Source organism: Takifugu flavidus, chromosome 19 (assembly GCF_003711565.1).
Source record: "Takifugu flavidus isolate HTHZ2018 chromosome 19, ASM371156v2, whole genome shotgun sequence".
NCBI classification, from domain to species: domain Eukaryota; kingdom Metazoa; phylum Chordata; class Actinopteri; order Tetraodontiformes; family Tetraodontidae; genus Takifugu; species Takifugu flavidus.
Window position 1 is genome coordinate 4,899,719 of NC_079538.1, and position 16,030 is coordinate 4,915,748.

The 16,030-nt window shown below is 47.8% G+C and overlaps 1 long non-coding RNA gene across 1 annotated transcript; it reads left to right on the forward strand.

Moving 5' to 3' along the window:
• The first annotated feature begins 2,175 nt into the window (after positions 1 to 2,175).
• LOC130516223 (uncharacterized) lies at positions 2,176 to 3,394 on the forward strand. Its single transcript, XR_008947390.1, has 2 exons — positions 2,176 to 2,635; positions 3,019 to 3,394. It is a non-coding gene; the product is annotated as an uncharacterized LOC130516223 (long non-coding RNA).
• The last annotated feature ends 12,636 nt before the right edge of the window (positions 3,395 to 16,030 follow it).

The following is a 16,030-nucleotide window of genomic DNA, read 5'->3' on the forward strand; positions in this document are numbered from 1 at the left end:
TTGCTCCACGATCAATGCCCTTTTCCCCCCTGTCTCCGAAATGCCCTCGGATTGCTGATGCGGTGTTCCCCCGCCCCACTTCCCCATCAAAGAAGCCCTCCAGTGCTTCCTTTAATTGTACCATCTAATCTGACTTAAACACAAGGCTGATAATAGTTCTGTCTGTGTGAAGGTTAGCATTAGAACAGCCCCTGATTCCTCCTAGCTCTCTTATTATCCCCTCAGCCTCAGCCGCAAGAAGCTAAAGCTCCGACATGCTCGTTTCAAACGCTGCCAGTTGCTCTGTGACTCATCTAGTTTGAGAAACATTCGAGGAGAATGGAGCCCCTGTTTTGGTATGTCAGCGTGCCGCTATGGCTCCCTGACAGATTGCCGTGAGACGTGAAGGCGAATCTCCCCTCCACACTGTGTGAGTATGGAAAACACACACCCCTTCACCCCAAGCTATGCAGCTCCACCGAGTTCCCATGGAGCTGCTGTGACCGTCCAAATTAGACGGCATATTTGAGGTGAACGGGCATAAAAAGAAAGCTGCAGTGTAAGACGTCCTTAAAGGTAAAGATGATATTTTTACTGACCCTGGAGCGCTCATCATTTCCCATGTGTCAAATTTTAGCTCTCTTTTTTTTAAACAACTGCAATATGTAAGTAATTATCCATCGTCTGTTAGGTGATACTGACCAGGAACAAAGGTCGCTCATTTCCTCTCAACTTGTTTTTGCTTGGGTTTATAGTTTTAAACAAGCCGGCTTATAAAAATTAGACACATTCTTACTCTAAGTACACGATTGATGGCAGCCTTTTGACTCATTGGAGCAGAAAATGAAAGTGAAACTAGAGTTTTCATCCATGTTAATATATAAATAATCATTTTGCTGCTGTGTATCATGATCTTGGTCTCTGCATCTGGGAAAATCAGTGGCAATATTACAACATTTGTGAATATTTACACTCTAGTTTGGTTAGTGGTGTTTACTGTGGGTCGATAACATTATTGTACTGTGTGTTTGAACAGGCAATCATGCACATCAGGAAAGTATTCAGCACCTAACTCCTAAATCAATACATGTGTTTAATTCTAATCATCCGCTGCCCCTCTGATTGTATTGATCCCTCAGTTTGCTTATCCTGAATCACGCCATCTGTAGGCGGGATTAGATCCGTGCACAAGCGCCCACATGTGCCCGAGCAAGTAAACGATTCGGTTTGTTTGATGATGAGGAAGGAACTATTGTATTTATTGATCCTCCTGCCAGGAAGGGCAAGGTCTCAGGGTCACCTGTCACGGAGCTGGGGCAGACGATGACATGCACACACTTCAAACGGAGCCGACGGACCGTGCAGTGGCCAGACGTGGTCAGCTAATGAGGGTCACGAGGGAGTTTAGGTTATTGCCCCAGTGCAGCGTTTGATCGCGGTCGAGGTTACATGAGGTGATTTTTCAAAAGACCGTCTCTGTTTCCAACAGGTTAAACTGGATTTTAATCTAGGATTACTCATCTGTAACCTTCTATGTGTTTGTCTTAGCAAAGAAAGTTCTCCAGGACTTTCCCAAGTTCCCCTGAACCCCATCAGCTGGAGGCGCGAAAGGACAGAGTATCTGGCCCGAGCCTGACGGTGAATGTAGAGTATGCCGCTGACACAGCCTGAGAAGTATTCCTGCTATGCTTTATGCCATTTCCGCGCTGCTGCATTCTCACTTTGACATTTTGCTGTGATAAGAGAAATGCCTTGAATCCCACACACATCCACAGTGAGTTCTGACGGCCTCGGAACACTGGATCCTAACTCCTACTCCTACACTCCCCCATACAGTAAGACTACCGCGCAGGCCTCAGACAATACTCGAATTCAACCCCGAATGCTTGAACCCTATTCACACTTCCTATCGCTAACATCTGCAATGCTAATGACTGAGTGGCTGTGTGTGTTTCTCGCTGGCCGGAAAGTTGTGTTTTCTCTATGCGTCTCTGTCCTCCCCCCCCCCCCCCTTCGAATTTTTCGCCCGTTTCCTCGGCCCCGTAGCTGCGTAGGCGTGGACGCAAAGCCGCTTCAAAGCTCCGGACGTCAAAAGCAGCCGTGTGGCTCAGCTGTGTTGAGACCGCGTAGCACCAGCTCGGTGGTAAATGTCATCCGAGAGATTGTTTACAACATTTCTGTGCGGTTACTCCATCAGAGGGCTGCTCAGGCAAAGGCACTACAGTTCACACTGCTGCGTCATAACCTTACTCCGCGGCAGCTTTATGGAAACCCGCAGGATTTATTAGGCACGCGAAAAGCTCTTCATCAATTAAGAGCACATCCTTTCCTACATATTTTCCATTTTCGCTAATTGGCCTCCGTCTCTCTGGCGGTATATATTTACACATCTCGACACACTGGCGGCTTTCTGAAGACTTTGTTGTCTCAGTGTCAGTTTGGACTTTCCTGCCCCAAACCACTGGCGTTCAGGCAGCGAGGAGGACTCCTGGCGGCGCAGGGCCGTGCTGGAGCCGACTTCCTGTTCAACAGCTGGAGCCTTGTTCAGCCGCGGCAAAGGCTGCGCTGCGATAATCTCCCATGAGTCTTTCCACATGGGTAGAGAAGCCGGCGTGTCGCACCACTGTTTTTCCTGCCTTCCGACAAAGAAGAAAAGGTGATTGTGTAAAGACCTCTCAGCCCCTGTTAGAGGTCCAAATGTGTTTGTGTAGCGCGTGTGTGTCCCAGTGTGTGTGCGAGCTGTGAATCATTTTGCTACCAGGATGAATGCATGAATCAGCCTTTTCAGTAAGTATGTGAAACAGTGGCTGGCTGAGGTGCACAGATTGGGAGCCTTCAGCTGTCACCAGCTGACCTCACCACAGACACACTTTGTGCTCTGGAGCCAAGGAAACAGGGCTTCTCTCTGTCCGACCCCCCTGTGGAGAACACTTGCACCTCAGTTAGTTATCCTTAGATAATTCAGAGTTGTGTGTGCAAGTTGGAGGGGGCAAGCATCCATCTTTTTTTTCCTCAAAATCTCTGTTCCCATCGTTTCAGATCGCTCCCCATCCCCCAAAGCCCGGCAACCTTTGGCTCATCACGAGCCCCACGGCGCCCGGGGGCACAGGAACTGACCTGCATGGAGGTCTCCTCGGGTTACCGTGGGCTACCCAGAGTTTGTGCGCCGCGGTAAAATTCTGAAGGGTTATTAGGAAATGTAATGGCGGTTAAAATAGTGGGAGTCCGCCGAGAAGGTAACTAATCCAACCTGTGATTAAGGGGATAACAAAAGAGGAGAAGCGTGCACGTTTCTCGGAAAGCTGTTTTTAGATCAAATGGAGTGAATTTATTGCCCACATCTTTCCTGCACAAAAAATCTTTCAGGTTCAATAAATGCAATTCTTCCCTTGAAGGGTCGACACATGCAACCACAGAGAGGGATGCCTTTTGGGTTTCTATTCTCAACCGCCCTTCCAACTGAGCGGCAGATGACACACGTGTGGCCATGATTGGGCAAGACAGCTGCACACAGGATGTACAGAGGGCTTTGATTGGCCTTGGCAGCTGCCCATGCCGGGCTCAGTTTTAGTGCTTGCTAAGTGTGTGTCCGTGCACGGGCATATATATGTGTGTGTGTGTGTGTGTGTGTGCATTATCAGTGAGGTCACCCCTTTACCACACTGCAGTAATGCTTTTGAGCTGATGTTTATCCGGCTAATCAAATTACATTTTTTACCGCCGCGACCATCAATGAAGGAAGGACGGAGTGGGTCGTGAGCGTCCGGGGTCTCCGTGCACAAGTGAGCGCACGTTAAAGATGCTGATACAGTTTAGCTTTGGGTCGAGAATCATTTGGAAGGTGTGTGACACTTTGGCCCCTTTTTACGCCTGGAAATAAAAATGGTTTGGGGTCACACACAGCCCAAAGGATGTGTGTGTGTGTGTGGGGGGGGGACAGCCACTGCAGCCAGTCGGCACTACATCATTCCTCATTAATGCAAAGAAACTATTCAACTGACTTTTTTCTCTGCCGACCATATTTAAGGGATACAATTAATATGTGCATTACGGCAGCATTTATGCAATATCATAACAATTTCATCTCACTTGCAACCCCCCAGAAGACAGAAGGAAACCATGTGATGCATCGAATCCAAATTCAATCACCAGTGACATCACCCTTTAAGTCTTCGCCTCAAGCGCATTAAGACGACCGCTGCGTCACCTCTGGAGGGGCATTTTTACTTCCGCAGCTGTACAGAAGGGGGAAATGTACATCAGCCAGGAACCAGTTGTGGAGAAGAGCCTGCAGTTGTGAGGAATACAATAACGCTAAAGAGACCCCAGGAATGTCACATATGTGCACATGTGCAGTTTTTTTTTTTTTTAAAAACGAGTCCTTATCACAACTTAGGAGCACCGACACTGAGCCAAGAGCGCTCATCCTCCTCCTGTGGTCGGGCTTGACCAACAGCTGAAGGCATTACATAATTGTGCTCCCACTGAGGACCGTGCCACCACTGCGGTGGGAGGGGTGCCACTGTGAGGCCGTGGCGCAGATGGCGGTCCCTGCCTGACCACACCTGCGAATCATTTGGACCCAAATTGTTTATTTGGTTTTCCTTAAGTGCTACCAGTGTTTCCTCTGTGCATTTGTGTCCCCTCTACAAAAAGAAAATTCAGCCCCTCCACCGCAAATCCTCCACCCAAAAACGACACGACCCTCCGGGCGATCCACAGATTTCCCCATGACCACCAACAAAATGGGGTCCAAATTAACCCACAGGACACCTTCCACCCTCACCCCCCGCTTTCCTCCAGGCTGTCCCAGTCCAAAAATGTGCAGAGCTCGAACACAAAGAGGTAATTCAAACAAGCTCCGCAGAAGGAAGCGCGGAGATGCTGGGGCGTGTTGGGCTTCTTACTCTTCATCCATTTGAAAGGAAAACCTCACTTCCTGCAATTCTGCATTTATTTTTGTTTGTTGTTGCCAACACAGAAGACAAAGCTGCCATCTATTAACCTCAGTGATCCTGTCGACTATCTAAATAGCAACGTGGGCTGGCTTGTGGTCAGAGTTTATGGTTGCGGGTTTTTCTTTTTAAGCTGCGGCTCACATGCTACACACACTAAAAGATGTCTTTGGCTGTGGCCAAGTTGTTTTCCAGATGAGTACTTCTCATGCACTCTTCGAAATCAACCTGACGCATTTAATAAAGAGGAACGAGCCGTGTTTACCGGCACTGACCTGGCGGAGGTGCTAACGAGGCCCCTCTAGTTTGCTAATGAGATAACAAGGAGGCTAATGAGGCCCCGAAAGAAGGTCATGATGTAATAATGAATTACCCAGCACACACCGCTGCAGTAATATGAGACATGAACTCTTCTGGGCAATTAAAATGAATATGCAATAAGCTGTCCTATTATACAGTAACTCTGGTGGGAGCCTCTCTTAATAGGGGCTTTGGTGATAGTAAAAGGATGCTTTATTGTTTTTTATCACAGAAAGGAGGTAGCACAACAAACAGGAAATGAAATAAAGATGTGTCTATTGTCAGCTGACACAAGAGGCAGCACAGTCGGGGCAATTAATGACAATCAGGGCTCTCTTTCCTGCTCTCAGAACCTGTTCTCTTCAAAAAAAAGGGCTGTCAAAGAGACCTCAAGCCCACATTTTTCCAGCCCCTCGACTCCACAGTGACAGAAATCAATCACATTTGTTTGCTTCCATGCACTGTCTGCACATTGTTTTGGCATGTGTGTAATAACGCCCTTGTATTTTGTGCTGTCTGGGCATGATGTATCTTTTTTTTTTTTTTTACCCCGGCAGTACTTATTGTGTTTGTTTATGCGCCATGCTTCTGTGTGTTGTTACCCAGAGTGACACCAAAAACCAGAAACAGACTTCTTGACTCTTAGTTGAGCTTCAGACGTTCCAGAATGTCCGTCCACGTCTCTATAACTCGGCTCTATAAGCACGTTGAGATGATCAGTGCGTGTTGCTGTGTGTTTCCTGATGCATGCGGGGGTCTGGTGCATGCTTTTCCTTTCACCTTAAACGTCACAAATGCACAATGTGTAGGTTTCTGTCATTACGTGTGCCGTCCATGTTCCTCAGCATCTTGCTATAATTCTGTGGAAAATTCCCAGATTGCCATTGTGCAGGCTTAGAAAGTGGAGAGGCTGTAACCAAAGCTCCGGCTGTTTCAGCCATAATCCCTTGTGCCTCTGCCTTGCATTGCCTCCCCATCAAAGGAACGCTGATTACTGGGAGCTCCGCTGGGGAAAGGGCTGCGAGTTGGGAAGTCAGCAGAGAAAAGGTGGGGCAGACGTGCCTCTGCAAAACGTCACCGCGACCACTCAAGCATTTGTTATAATTCCCTTTTTTAAACAAAGAAATTAGGCCTATTTCTGTTATTTTCTTTTGATACCTTTGAGCTGTAGCGACGCTGCATGAAATGATGTTGATTCTTGGACGTTAAATGACATATTTTCACAAAATCCTTTAAATGAAACCCCAAATTCGACATTTCTGACAGTTGTTTGGCGGCGATGTTAAATCTTTTACGGTTGTCGATCAATGTCTGAATAATTATAGACCTGGCAGCATTACAGGATGGACAATAAACGCAACTTACTTAATCTTTTGAGATATTCAATGTTTCATTATCAGATCAAAAAATCAAATACATCTTCTTTTTAGCCATTGATTCATGTTTGTAGCAACACTTTTATGATTAAAAATGACTCTGAGACAGTTATTAAGCAGTCACATTTGTGGGCTCGCGTTTTATCGGAAGTTCATTATTTTGTTTTTGAAGCCGTGTATGGGTGCGTATCCGACATCTGATTCTGACAAATCTGACAAAAATCGACCTGACAGAGCTTCATGTGGCAGCACCATATCATCCTCGGGGTTCAGTTTGGACTCGGCTGGCCTTTGTTTCCACTGGAGGACGCGTAGGTCAGATGGCACAAGCTATGTCAGGTCAGTGGCACAGCGTGTCCCAACGGATGGGCACCAAAGTGAGGGACGGCACAGTGCCGCTATTGACAGCATAATGGCGGATGAATGCATGCTACACAGAACCAGCCGGCATTGAGAGAATTTGACCCAAATGTACACAGAATAACATGAGACAGACTCGATGTCGCCTGACTTGTGAAAGGGAGGATAAAGTATTCAAAACAGAGCACAGCGAGAGTAAAAATGTCTGACTCACTGGAGGCAAAGGCCAGGAAGTGAAGCATCCTCACTGCGCCTGTGTTCATGTGTCTGTGTGTGTATTTTCAAAGCCTGAAATAGATTAGGGAGTGTATCCGCACATTCTCTGCTCGTGTTTTTAATCTTCCTGTCCATTTGTCTATCATGTCACAGTGTGCCACTTCCTGTCTGTGTCGCCGCGGTGATGACTCCGCAGCCAATAAAAAGTCAAACAGGAAACTCGGAGGCCCGCGCTGATTGTTACCGAGGTGTCTGCAACAGGGAGACCTCATCGTACATCCGCTGTTCCTTTTCCCTTTTTATAACACACAAGCGCACGTCCACACACAAGCTAAGTCCATCTAAAACAAGCTTGCATCTATGTTCATGCAGACACAGGCAAGCCACTACTACAGTATTTAAACTGCTGTGAGACTGTATAAGCATGTGATTGTGACAGCAGAGAGGCAGGAAACAGAGATGCTGCATATGTAATGGAAACATCCCATCCCAAAGTCCGGACCCAGAATGAACGAACGTCTCTTTTCGCACAGTATGAAACACGGCGGTGCAACGACACACAAGAGATTCAGGGAAGACGTCAGTCACACTCAACGGGCTGTAAAAGAATGCTAAATTTAGCAGCAGGTATTTTCCCTCTTTGCATCTTCCACGTCTCCAACGTGCAGCTGATGGCGGTTTAGATGTTCTGTCTAACTGGGTCTAATGATCTGACAGGAGCCATCTGGTGAAAAGGCCAGGGCCTGGTCTCTCACCCTGGAAGGAAGTGGAGGTCCTGAGGAGCTTATGGGAGGGCAAAGGGGGCAGGATGTATAATGGGGGTGGGAATGGACTAATTCATTTACTATCCATCACTGTTTACAATAATAGGAACTAAAATATGGCACAAAGTGTGATCTTTCCTTTCTTCAAAATATAAAATCGGGCCATATTGTGCTGTATTTAAATCACTGCTGCTGCTTTCTGATGTTCTGTTAGCATTGTGCTAAAAGCAGAAATACGTGAAAGCCTCCTCTGTGTCTTATTCACATGCGCTCTCTTTGTTCGGCTGTCTTCTGACGTGTTTTTACACAGTGTGCCATGTCACAGCTCAACTGTGTGCCAGCTTCAGCCACAGTCTGCCAGAAACTGTGCCAAACCTCAGACCAGAGTACGCACCGGCGCCTCCTTTCTGACGGCACACGCGTATGTTCATTTGTACTTTCTGCGCAGAACACACCCTTCCCACACACAGATCCTTACCCAGGGATTAACAAAGACACCACCTTCCTTCAAAAAATGCACTGGAACACACTCCTGCAGCCAACAACGGTCCTCAGTTTTACCGACTATCGCACTATTGCCTCCCAGCAATGATATGGGTTCAATCCCGTTACAGTACAAGTGTGTTGAGTTCGTATGCTCTCTCCCCGTCTGTGTGGGTTTCCTGCGGAGGCTCCAGTTTCCCCACCATGAAAAGCTAGGTTAATCAACAGTGGCGGTGCTTATTGACCTCCAACCGGCATCAAGTAAAGTCTTCTTCTTTTCCATGAAAGTAAAAGCAGAGGAGTGTGAGAGTTGTCAGTTTAACCAGCTTAGTGTGTCCTAATTAAAAAGTCTCAGAGGTTGTTTCCTATTTTCCCAGGCAGGGAGAGGCTCTGGAGTGTCCCTGCATGCAGAAGCTTGTGCAGAGCGCCATCAGATCTGGACAAAAGGCTGGGTTTGTCCTTTGGTTTCGATTCCAATGTTTGAAATCACAATCCCACAATAAAAACGACTCGTTGATTCGGATCCAGTATCGTGGTGCGCACCGGCAGAGCAAACCTCTCGTAGATTAAGGAGGAGCCGACTGAGGCCAGCTGACGGTGTTTTTGCCAAGTGTCACAACCTGCAATAATAAATGAGTGGAGTTTTCTAATTTGACTAAGGATTCTGCCAGAGGTCAGAGAGCATCACCTCTGAGCCTTTGAGTCCTTTCTTGGGAGGTCAGCAGAGGTGAGGCCATAGCCACGGGCGAGCGCACACAAACGCAAACACATGAACTCACACGATCCGGCTCCGTCGGCTGATTTACAACAAGGTCGGCGCAAGGATGTTTGCCGCTTTCATTGCTTTAAATTCCCATTTCCTGCAATCCTCAGATCACACCAGGGTCACCTACATTTCTCGGAGTCGAGGCCATATTGCGCTCGATATGTCCCGGGGACCGATTAAGTGAGAGGCCCCTGCAGACAAGGACGATCTGAGCAGATCAAAGCTGCTCATTAGAGGCTGTATGGTTTTGGCGTTTTTCCTCACAACCGCTTGCACACAGACTCCGTCCCTCCCTTGTGGCACCCCCTGACCCGGTGAACTGTGCGTGTACAGAGCCCAGGCGGAACTAAACGGGTGGCTCCGGCGGCGTCATGAGAAGAGCTCGCCGTCATCCATGCAGAATGCGTGTCAAGGGATTGGGTAACTGCAGCAGGCGGGGAGACTGCAGGCAGCGCACACAGCCCACATTGTTGAAACAGAAGACATCTCACTTACACCAGACAAGCATGTAGTGTGTGCGCGGGGGTCCGCGGGGGTCCGTGTGTGTCGGCTCATGCACAAGGATTCCTAGATCTGAATGCATGTGTGAGCATCTTCTCCTGTGTGTCTGTCTGTTAAGTGCATTTGTTTGGCTATTTATGTCCATGTTGGGGAGAATCTGTGTGTACATGCCTCGTCGTGTGTTTGAGTGTGTGTGTGTTAGGCCTGTGGATATCACCCCCCTCCCCATCTAAACCTAAACATATTTAACTGAAGCAAATGACCCCCATTACTCAATGTGCTACAATCAAAGGTAAGAGGTCGCTCTTACTCCAGCGTGTGTGTGTGTGTGTGTGTGTGTGTGCAAGAGCATACTTGCATTAGAGCAGGTTTTCTGTCGATTTGTTTAGACGGAGAGCAGTGTGAGTGTGTTTGCGTGCATGCATCCAAGCGTGTGTGCATCATTTATCACCCACGCAATGTTTTCTCTCCTCTCAGTATTTGTATTTACCTGCAGCTCTTATCTGAAGTGGCCACGCAGGAGGTCAAACCCACAGCGTGCTTTACATCTAAGCCTGTCCGAAGGACAAATTGTGTCTCCCGGTCTGTCCCGACCTGCTCCGGCCGACACCGGCAAAGCTGGGAACGAGACGTTCGGCAAACGCGTAAAGACGGAACCCAAACGAGTCCAGCTTGGAGCGGTTATACAGGAAAGAGTTCTGGTTTGGGATCTCGATTGGTTGTGATGGATACAAGCGTCCGTTCTGCTCGTTTATCCGCACGTTCCAGTTGCACCCTGAAATTGCTATTGACTTTTTCTAACAGGATCCCACGGTGCTGCGCTGCGTACCAATGAAAGGAACAAATAGAAATAATAACTGGGGGAGATGAGCATTAATTTTGTGTAGATGATCGAATAAAACACGATTCTGTGGTATGAATGTAGGAGGAGTTGTTTCCCGTTTCCAGTGTGGGTGGTTCCATTATTGCCTTACAAATACTGCCAATAAACCCCCACTGGAAAGATGCATCATCATCATCATCATCATCATCATCAGTGGCATCATCGGCGTCTCCGCCGCCGCCACCATTTCCCCTAAGCACTCAAAGACGAGAGTCATGTCGACAGCGCACCGAACGCCCCGTTATGGGTTTCCTGAGTCACATTCCACCAAAACGAGCCAGCCGACGGATGCCCTGCACAGGGCGTGCATTCCCGTCTGTACGCTGATCCCTCTTCATACTCCTAAGTATTCCCTGCACTTTGAAAACATCCTGGGATGTTGGGATCGGATGCCCTGCCGCCTGGCGACTGCTCGCCTCTCTCAACCAGCTGGCTCCCATAATCACAAGCTTTGAGTCGACACCCAGGAATGCCAGCATTCCCCTGGATATGGGTCTCTGTACTCGCCAGCGCTGCTGTCAGCATGAGTGAAGGGGGCTCGGGTTCGTCATCAGCTTGGGTAATGGGATAGACAGATGTTTAGATGTGAGGGATCGGTCCCCGTGGGGGCCCCTACAGTGGTTCAGCCTGACAGAAAGCAATCAGCTTGATGTGGGGGAACAGAATACCGTACTGTACATTCACAGAAAAGACTTGCAACATGAGACAGGAGAGACGGATTTATTGTAGATACGGGGACGGATAAGGAGGGAAATTAGCTGCCGAGAGGGTGAAAAGACTTAAGGTACCGCGGAGTAAAGGGAAGCGAACACAAAACAGATGGAAACGGGAAGAAAAGAGAATAAGCGCGTTGTTCTCTTGCAGAAACCATCCGTTCTGAAAATGGAGTTCCGGCGTTTGAATGTTTTTTTCAGAGAATTCTTGGAGCGAGGACGGGAGCACGGAAAAAAAATTGGGGGAGGAGGGAGGAAGGGTGGGTAGGAGGTGGATAAAAATGAGTCACGCTGGCAAGAGAAGAGGGGGAAACAGCTGAGAGGTTTTTGAGGTGCGTCTTTGGCTCTGATCGGGCTTTTATTTTGGCTGCAGTAAGACGATACTTGCGAGGAAAAAGGGTTTTTCTCTCTTTCGAACCCACCACACAGTTTTCTCCTCCCCTCTCACCCCCTCCTCCCTGTCTGTCCCAGCCAAGGTTTCTTTTTTTTTTTTCTTTTTTTTGTCGTGGGAGGTGATGTGAGTGTTTCCACATGTGGTGGGCCCGTGCTACTAGTTTGGCTCCACTGACTCCACAGAAGCAGACGGGCCACCGGCCCAGGGCCCATCATCTCCTGATGCTTTACTCCCAACAGTAAAACAAAGTTAACAAAATGAACAAGGACGGGAAACAAGGAAGAGGTTCATTGTCAGTATATTAATTTGTCATTATTGCTTGAAAAGTTGCAAATAATAAAGCTCATCTACTGCTGAGACAGCAAATTTCATCTGCTGCTATTTTTCTACTTTTAGTTTTCATATAATTCATACTATATATTTTAGATGGCATCTTATTCTTGGCTTGTCTCCCTGTGCGCTAGAGTTCAGTCATCAACTCTACCCCCAAAAACTCATTAATTTCATTTAATATCATTTCTTGATAATACGATATTCATCCCTATAATACGCCATTTATGAAGTTCATTCAGTTTTTTTATTCAAAAGGTGACATTGAAAAAAGTAACACCGACCAGTGAGTAGTGTGAAATCAATGTTGCAACAAAATCCTGCATTTCATGCATCCTAAAGTGCATCACCAATAAATACTACTACTAACAAGAACCACAACTAGCAGTAGTTGTCCTTAACTGTAGAATATTTGGCTACATACTGAGGACCAGAATCCACATTCTACCAGCAAAGTGGGGTTCATTATTGGGAGGTGAGGACATTTTGGCTGGTTTGAGGGTCGAGACGTGATTTTAAGTTTGAGATTAGAGTTGGGTTAAGGCTCTGGTTCTGGTTTGGATGGTTAGGGTTAGGGGGCAACGGAATGTATTATGTACATATGTATATGCATATGAACGTCCTCACAAAGGTAGAAGTACAAGGGTGTGTGTGCATGTGCTTGTGTGTGTGTGATAAAACGGGTTTTCTTTTATTACTGTTTTGAACAGAATATTATTGTTTTGGGGACTGAAGGTGGCTGACTGTGATGGAAGTGGCGCAGCAGGCAGGGAGGAGGGAGCCCAGAGGATCACACACACACACACACACACAACACACACACACACACACACACACACACTCCTCTGTCGTCCGTTAGTGCCTGCCACCGTCACAGTGGGGGGGCTGTGGCCTCTGGATAGCCTGAGAATGGTAAAGGCTAATCCTACAGGAATGCTTCAGGAATGTGAAAGTTGAGTCAGGGATCGAACAAGAGAGAGGTGGAGAAGAAGGAAAAAAGGAGGACTTAAACCAAAAGAGTGGCATTCAGGAATGAATTAAATGAAAGAGAGAGAAGGAGAAAAGGGGGGGTTCAGAGAGAGTGAAAGAAGGGTGATGTTGAAGGAAAGGGAGGGGGAGAATTCAGCCTGAAAAACCTGAGAAACAAAGGTGAAAAAAATGGGATGAGAGAAACAGATTGGCAGGAGGGCTAATTGCAGAGCGGCTGGCTGTAAGATAAACGGTGGGATGCCCATCTCCCTCTCTCTCCCTCTCTCCCTCTCTCCCCCTCCTTTTTGTTTCCACCAGCATTTACAGGAGTCGTTATGGAAACGGGCCAAAACTTGCAGGATTGTTTTCTCTTAAAGATCTCTCCTGTTCTGCAGGTGATCTGCCCCGATGGTTTCGCTGGGAAGAGCGCGGAAGCTTGTTGTTATGACACAAAAGCTCTTTGTGCAGGCTTTCGTAACAGTGGCAGTTGGGCGGCTGCTGCTGCACCTTAACTGCTGGGATGAGTCCCTGCTTGTACTGACGTCCTGGTTCCTGTTATGGGTCTTCCGCCTCACATGCACGCTGCGATGTATCCCAACTGTCACAGAGCGACACCTTCTCCTTTTTGTGTATTGAGCACACAAAGGATGCACCCCCCCTCCCCATCACCGTCAAATCCTAGGAAAATGTGCAGTCTCTTCTTATATCTTTGTAAGATACCTTGAATTACCTGACCGACAGGTGTGTGTGCCTGAGCGATTGCCAGTGAGGATAAGAGCATGTGGACGAGAGCTTGGTGACCCTGAGGATGTGTGATTTTCTGCTCAGTCTTGCTCAACAGCAGCTACAGGTTCAGTTACAGTTAAACACAAAACACAGCTTAAGGTAAACGCACCTGCCATGTTACGCTTCTTTTTGTGTGTTTGTTTCGTATCACCCCCGCGCACAGGTGTGGGCGGAGTTACGTCGACAGACGTGCCTTCAGTCGATTTGGAAAGAGCACGTCTTCCCTTTTCAAATGCAAATACGTGTAAAACAGATGTTCTGAAGGTCTACTGAAGCAAAATAAAAGAGGAATGAAACACCCATGTGCACACATTTCCATCAGGATCCGATTTGGAAGATTAGATAAAGAATCCTGCCATTACTGCATTTTGAGCCTTTCCCCCGAGATGCTAATTTGTGGTTTTTAATGAGCCATTTTTTTCCCCCTCGTTTGGTCCACTTCCAGCTAGTTGGACCTAAATGTTGGGTCATATGCAGAGTACTGTTGAACCAAAAGAGAAATCTAGTATGAAATTAGCTTGGGCTCCTGCCCGAGATGTAGCTGCTAATGATCGAAAAACAAGCCGAAATGTCGGTGGACAGAATTATTAGTTTTGTATGAATTATAAAGATAGGTCATTCATAAGCACTCTGTGTGTGTGTGTGTGTGTGTGTGTGTGTACTCAGGAAATGCTCTCATCGGTAGCCTGACTGGTTCTGTGTTCCTCTGTGGTGATCGGAGTCCCTCGGAGACAAACTTCCATAATCACTCAAGGACGGATATCAGACATAAAAACAATACGGGGGGACGGAGTGGTAAATGGGCAATGGTTGAAACTGACTGAGAGTGAGTGGGAGAGGAAGAGAGCAGATGGAAACTGAGGAGTGATGAGAGATTTTAAGAGGGAGGGATACTGGGAGAGACAATGGAACAGACAGGGACACACAGAGTCCAGCCGTTGGCGGAAGTCCCCTAATAAAAGGTTTCCTGTCTCGCTGAGCATCTCTAGACGCCGATGGCTTTTCAGAGCGGCCCGCTTGACACCAATTAAACCTGCACTGGGACTAATGCCCCCCACCGGACACAGCACACAGCCGCTCGCATGATGGCTGAGGACCGGGTGAGAGGACTTCCTGTGCAGACGTCACGCCACGGACACACACGCACCGGGCTGAGAAGTGTGTGCGGCCGTTCACATACGGATGCAGTGGAAGCACAGGCGATCAAGCAGATTCTTTTTTTTTTTATTGATGCATTTTTATTGCTGTCGTTTGAAGAGACGGTCCGCTCTGATCCATCTTCTGTTGGCCATCTTCTTCTTTCTTCTTCTTCTTCTGTGAGAGAAAGTCTGTGTGTCTAGTCCGACACAGGACGACAACATCTCCTAATTCTGTCTCTTCCAGGTTTAAGAAGCTATAAAAAGCACGCATGCGTGTGACTTCCGAGAAAAGTTCGCAATTTGTGTGGCCCTTTACCTCCCACAGGATCTGGGATGATGTAGCTCGGGATAAAGGATTGGACCAGCAGATTACAGCAAAGGGGGGGAGGCAGGGTGGGAGAAGGGGTGTGGGTAAATTGGAAATTGGGCCCAAAGCCCGGCGCAGCATGCCACGCTCCGGGCTTCATTCAGCCCTGCTTCAAAGAGCCCTGAAATCTCTCCAGAGCCACTCAGACAAATTATAGTAATAAACAACAAGTCAGCCACCCATCCCCCCCGGGGCAAAACCAACGGCCCAGGATCCCGTTGTCCCGGCGACTGAACCCTGACCAGCCCGCCCAGCCGCTGACCGTCTGTTTCCGACTTTTGTTTGTTTGTTTGTTTACTCAGAGACACCAGAGACGGCAGCAGCGGGGAGGTTATCTTCACAGAGCTGGGGCCGAGAGGAGTTGGAAAAAATAAAGCCTCCAATTACATGTGATTTAGTCCATCCTGGGGTATTATGGGGATGCTGGGTTTGATTGGGGGAGATAAGCCGGACTGTGAGTGGGGTCTAATGAGGAGCCGGCCTACGGGAAGACTGGGTGTACTTTCTACCGTTGTCTCCTTACTGTAAAATGTCTGGGAAAGTGTTTTTATTTCCCCACATGGCCTCCAGGATGAGGCTGCCGCCCACCGTCACGCTGAGCGAGGCGGGTCGGGAAGACGGAGATCCGCTCCGTCCTATCGGCAGGTACTCAGACAAGATCTACATCTGCATTTAAGGATCTCACACTAGATAAAAATCCTACTTTGTGACATTTACGTGTCGGAAGGGGCCAGTTTGTGACAAGGAAA